This window comes from Solanum lycopersicum, chromosome 9 (genome assembly GCF_036512215.1).
Source record: "Solanum lycopersicum chromosome 9, SLM_r2.1".
NCBI lineage: Eukaryota > Viridiplantae > Streptophyta > Magnoliopsida > Solanales > Solanaceae > Solanum > Solanum lycopersicum.
The window spans coordinates 25,867,242-25,873,710 of record NC_090808.1 but is presented as its reverse complement, the minus strand read 5'-3'; positions in this window follow the sequence as shown (position 1 = coordinate 25,873,710).

The window sequence follows — 6,469 nt, the reverse complement described above, 5'->3', positions numbered from 1 at the left end:
AATCTTTAATTCAATTAATTTTTTGCCCTAGGTTAAGTACTTAAGTACCCCTAAGTCTTCTGAATCATGATCAACCCTTTCGGACCCTCGTAGGTTAAGTACTAGGATATTTCTTGCATTATACTAGGTAAGAATGAGAATTTCTTTTTGAACCCTTTAATTTAATTAATTAAATTGATAATTTAATTAATTAAGTAACCTGGGGTAATTAATAAAGTACCCTTAAGTCGTTATAACCATAGCTAATCTTTTGGACCATCCTAGATTAAATACTAGGTTGTCTTTTTCTTGTCTCCTTCGAAATATTGAAACTTCTTTGTGATTTAGGTTTTGACCCTTTAAATTAATTAATTAAGATGCTAAATTAATTAATTAAGTATCCATGGGTACTTAATTAAGTATCCCCATGTTGTTTGTACCTTAACTAACTCTTTGGACCATCCTGGGTTAGGTACTAGGTTGTCCCTTTCTTTTCTTAACCAAAATTTGAAAATTTTCTTTATAGTTTTAGTTTTTTCCGTTTTTAAATGAATTAATTAACTTTCTAAATAAATTAATTAGGTACCCTAGTGGAATTAATTAAGTACCCCTTAGTTAATCAGACCATAACTAACCTTTTATACCATCCAAGGTTAGGTACTAGGTTGTCTCTTTAACTAGTACTAGGTTAGTGTCAAACTGGTTTTGGTCCTAGGTTGTCGGGTGCACTAGTGGGTCCATTTCTGTTAGTCCTAGGTTATTTAGCTATTTGGGTCTGTAGGTATTAGGAAGTTAGGCCCCACATGTAGTGGTCCCTTAGGCAAGTTTTTTTCCCCTTATCTACCCTAACAAAATTCTGTTTGGATGGTCGCCTTCTTTGGTTCTTCTTCACGTGTGTTGCACATGGGTTGATTGTAATTTCCTAACTAACTATTATTCATGGTTACTTTGGGAATGTTTACTTATCTTCCCAAGGATCCTCACTATGTCCTTGGGCACTGCTTACTCTACATAATCATTTTAATTGATTATGTGACATGTTATATAGGCTTGACACTTGGATGTCTCATACCTTTTTGTGAGTTAAACGAAAAAGCATTTTAGTTTAGGGTCTTCATTGCAGGTACAATTCCTAATCGATCTCATTAATACTTAGATATATGGCTAACACCCTTGAAGCAAATATTTTCTAATATGCCCAATATTTTTCTTATTTCAGTATTATACTGAAATTGGCAAACACACCATAGCCATTTTTCTATACTATGCCCAATATTTTCAATATTGGCATAGGAAGGACTATGTATTCCCAATAAGCATTCTTAAAGACCAATTGGGATCAGTACTAGACATAAAATTTTCCGGAAAGTCACATTACCCCACCGTAGGAACATTCTTTCCCGAATGACACTACACATCATTTTTAAACTAAAGAGGGTGATTTTCGAAAACACTTTAACATGGTTGAAACTTTTTTTTTAATATATGAATCACACTGATACGAATGATGCATAACATTCAAGCTTATTTGAAACTTGTTATTTAAGATAGAGAAAGTTCCTTGTCAATGACACTTAAGTTAGTGCACATCACAAATCATGGAACACATAAAACATGCCTATGCTACAGTAAAACAACATTATAAAATTCAACATAACTTCGTTTTAACTCACATGGTTGTATTATAACACATACAATTAGGGACAACCACAAAAAATCCTCCAAAGGACTTAAAAATAGAGTTTCTTACAAATAAATCAGAATTAGGAAGAGTATATCTAACCTCTTAAATAACATCGGGTTGGCCTTATGATTTGAACCTAATGACAACAACCTTAATTTTAAAGGGACTTGATACTATTCCATCAACTTCTACACATACCCCTTCAGCCATAACACTATCTCATATGGAAATACTAATTAGAAATGGTTCATGTAAGATCTCAGGAAGTAAGTCAAATTTATTAGCCAACAAAGGAGTAACCATATATAATGTAGGTCCTGGATCTATTAACGCACAAACATGAAAGGATAAGTAAGACAAACAAGTTACCATTATCCACATCCGCAGAATTATCTTGTTCCTCTCTTCCTTTGAACGCATAAAACCGTTTGTTTTTTTTGGGGAGGGGGGGGGGTTCCACCACAACATTCGACCAAGGTTGAGCATTCACCTTGAACTGTTGGATATGAACCACGCCCTTCTCATTTTAACTCAACATATTTGGGAACTTAAGCCTTTCTAACCTATTTTTATAGTCTATGATAGCATAACACTTAAGAACCAAATGCATGTCTAAGACATATTCTTAAGTTTGTATGCAGCAAACGTATCATTCACTTCCTCATTAATACTCATAAAAGGATTTTAGACATTACCATGCATTCACCTCCATGTAAACAACTACACTCACCACAAGTCTTTCGTCCACGTTGAGCATTTCCATTATGGCCCTTTCTAAGAAAGGCTAGATCTTGATTTTGGAGCCTTAGACCACTTGGCAATCTAATTCATGTGTCTATCCCTATACGTGCTCACACAAGAAGGAAGTTATATACTTAGAATGACACAAAATATAAAAGCTCTAGATAACACAATAAAGCGTATAAGAAGGGAAAACTTCTTATCATCGCGTAGTCTCTAAGTAATGATTGTGGCTCGCTTCACAACCATAAACTAGAATGTACAAAACAAGTTGATTTGAGCTTTAGTTCCTGGGTAATTGAACCTCATAATCTAATACCAAGTTTGTCACGATCGCAACTTGCGTCGTTGACCTCTTAGAGGTCACAAACAAGCCTCATCTTGCATTCATCACATTCATCTAAATTTGCGGAAAATTTAATACTTTTTATATTTATGAGGTATACATATAATTCATATAACTATTAACTTGATACATAATAAACTAATCTCAACATAAGAGAACAACCATCTAACGTAAAGAATCAATTCAAAACTGAAGATGAATATATCATAAATAGTTTGCCAAACACGGCCTAATTACAAATCTTCGAAATGAAGGTGCGAAAGAAAAGCTAGGGACAACATCCACTAGATATTTATTTATCTAAAGCATAACAAATGTGTGTAGCATCCTCGAAATAAAGAGGACCTGCCAAATGGTCTGGAGAAAATGTTGCTATTCGAACCTCTTCGAGAGTCACTAATCTGTCCTCTGACCTGCACTCAAAAATAGTTAATAGTAGGGGTTAGTACACCACTTGTATTAAATATGGGTTTATGAACACATACACATAAAGCTATGAATGATTAATGAAATCTCTTCCTAAGATACATGCTGTTTTTTGAAAGTCTAGTCATTAGACATTCCTAATTAGTTAGTTGTGAATTGTGGGATGAATATGATGTATTTTAATGCATTCAAAGCACACAACTCATTTTCGATATGATTACAAAATATAAGTATCATCAATATAATTTTAGAACAACTCTGACGAAGATTTGAGATTTTTGATCCTCCTAGGCCGACAGCTACTCTTTGTATATTTAGATTATTTTTCAGTCTTTATCATATTGTTGTTGTGTAGTTCAATAATTCATTTGGTCCTATGTTTTACTTAAAAGTGCAATGATTCTTCAAATTCCAATACCCACAATGAATCGATGTAAGTAATCCAAGGACTAAGGAATGATTTCCCTATATTATAGTGAGTCATTCTTTACACTATATATTCATTACCTTTCTCAAGAAATTCTCTATTGATCATGCCATTGATTCATTACTCTCATGTTTTATATATAATACAGTTCATACACGCGAGACTTTAAAATCGTCGATGTAGTCTAAGATATCTCAAGTGCGGGCCCAAAATATGTGACCTCAATCCGAGGAACTTCTTTAGCAAACACATAGTCTTCTTTATTCTTTAATTCGTACTTGAGATTATTCATAGCATTAATTCCTAGGCTTATGTAAACAACAACAATACCTAGGATGAATTTTAAGACTCTCATCCATATGATTATGTGCAATGACCAAGAATGACCTAACGTGATTACATGAATTTTATTTCACCTCCTCATTGTATTGCACAAACACCTTCGATATTGTTCATTTCATTATCTTTCATACTTTTACGAACTTCAACGTTCACCCCTTGCATTCAACATGCAAGTTCGAATTTGTAGACAGCGCCCACGAAAACCAGTCAACGGGCCGTCGATGGGTAAACGACTCATCTTGGTGCTCCATCGAGGTCACTGAGGCTACATATTGGTGTCTTCAGATCTTGCGTCTAAGTTTCAAACTACGAACCTCATAGAAGGAGCTTCTATAGACTGATGAGGCGTCATTTGAGCTCGTCCATTTACACTTCCTTGGCAGTGTCTTGTCAGCCTTTGGCTCATCCATAAGGGCCTCTTGCGGGGCTTTTGGCGAGTCGTATACGGAATTTCAAACGTAAATATATATTATAATATGTCAACGACCTTCACATCAGTATCACCCGAAATAAACACTCTCAACACCTGCAAATATGCTAGGCACACTCAAGACAGATGAACGTCTCAAGGGCTATCTTTTTAATGTCTTGGACGTTCTTGGACGTTTGACATTCAAACATTATAAAACATACAATACTGCTTATATATTTCATTATAACTAATATAAGGACCTCATAAGCTTATTACATATACATATAAGCACATATAGACACATGAGGCCTCTTTTTCTTGACAAGTCGTCGAACGTCTTGGTCGTCCCTTGATGTTTGACTTCTGAATCACCTAAATATTTAGCAACTAACACAATACCACATTATAAACTATTGTAGGACCTTATACCCTCATGAAAAACATGTTAGGACCTATATTCCCTAGATCATTTTGGGGTCTTACAATATTCCCCACTTTGGAACATTCGTCCTCGTATGACACTTGGAACACTTTAATCATAACAAGGACTTAAATTAATCATATAGGAATTCATTATATTAATAGCATCATCACATATAATTCAATGCAAAAAATATACAAGAAACGGAAACTTCACATCACTTAGCACTCAATGGAACACAAGCAAGCCACACTTTCACTTACTCATGCGTAGTGCATCAAGAACTTAGGCACTTCTTATTTTCATTGGAGGAACATGCTCCTACTAATCATAGCATGGTCATTATCTTTGAGTTATATAGATTTAATCATATACGATCACATATAGGTAGATTTAAAAATTGTTATGACCCGAGGATACCCTCTAAATGTTAGAGTACTCCTAGATCGTCATACGGTGTCGTCGACCTCTGGAAGGTCTAAGATAAGCCCTTAAACATCTTTAATCGCACAATCATCATAAAAATAGTGAAAATTTTAATGTTTTTGTATCACATCATACGCTAGAACATCACTTCATATATATATATATATATATATGAACTGATGTTCTAACGTATGATGTGATATCAATATGTATATATATACATAATTAGACTCTAAGCCTCGTTGCAATCTTAGGCTCAACACCAATAGAATAGAATAAGGAGACGACCCTTAACAACACAAAATAATATATATGCTATTACATCAACCTAGAGAAACATTTTGACGTAGGAAACCCTTGTGTCGTAAGGGCACATTTTCTTTAATTGGAACGTCTATCCAAGCTCTTAATTTAAGAGACATCCACTAGAAATCAATGCCTACACATTGTGTAAAAAGATGAAGAAGAATGGTATTAGTACAACAATGCTCTAAGTATGGCAACCACACAAAAATATGCATTTAAAGAGGACATCTCATTTGAAATGATGCAACATGTATTTTAAATAAACTTTATGAACATAGGTACATATAATCTCAATATAGTTCACATACATCATATAGAGATGGATAATACTCATAATACCACAATATGCCGTTTATAATACTTTGAGGTATATTTATTACATCCAATACATTACTTCTCTTTTTTCCTTAAGTAACCCTCAAGTGTACTTAGTACAACCTATCACCTTGATTCACCTTACAGTAGACTTCCATAGATATGCTTAATAAACACAACCACATATATTTATCTTTCATAAGTACATCATAGACATCAACTCCAGTAAAACACCATCACCTAAGAACAATCCTAAGTAAAAATAGTGCAATGTGTAGGTAGCATCATACAGTGATACTTCAAAAAGGTGTACCAAAGAGGTAACCCTAACTAGGCATAACATACTTAACAAGTCATGACACTTTCATTTATAACTAAACATAAGGTCATTTACTTCATAATATAATATAAGGACCCGTTTTTTTACTACAACCTTAGTAATAACTCATTTAGTTAATATCATAGGTAAACAACCCTCATAATTCCTTTACCAGATAACTTGTTCAATGTACATATAGAGTCTCATACCTCTACATATACTACGTAAACTCACTTAGAAGTCATAAAAGCAGTTCACATGCATACTCATAATTCATATCTTGACATAGGAAAGTCACTTACCATGCATTCATACAATTTATAAA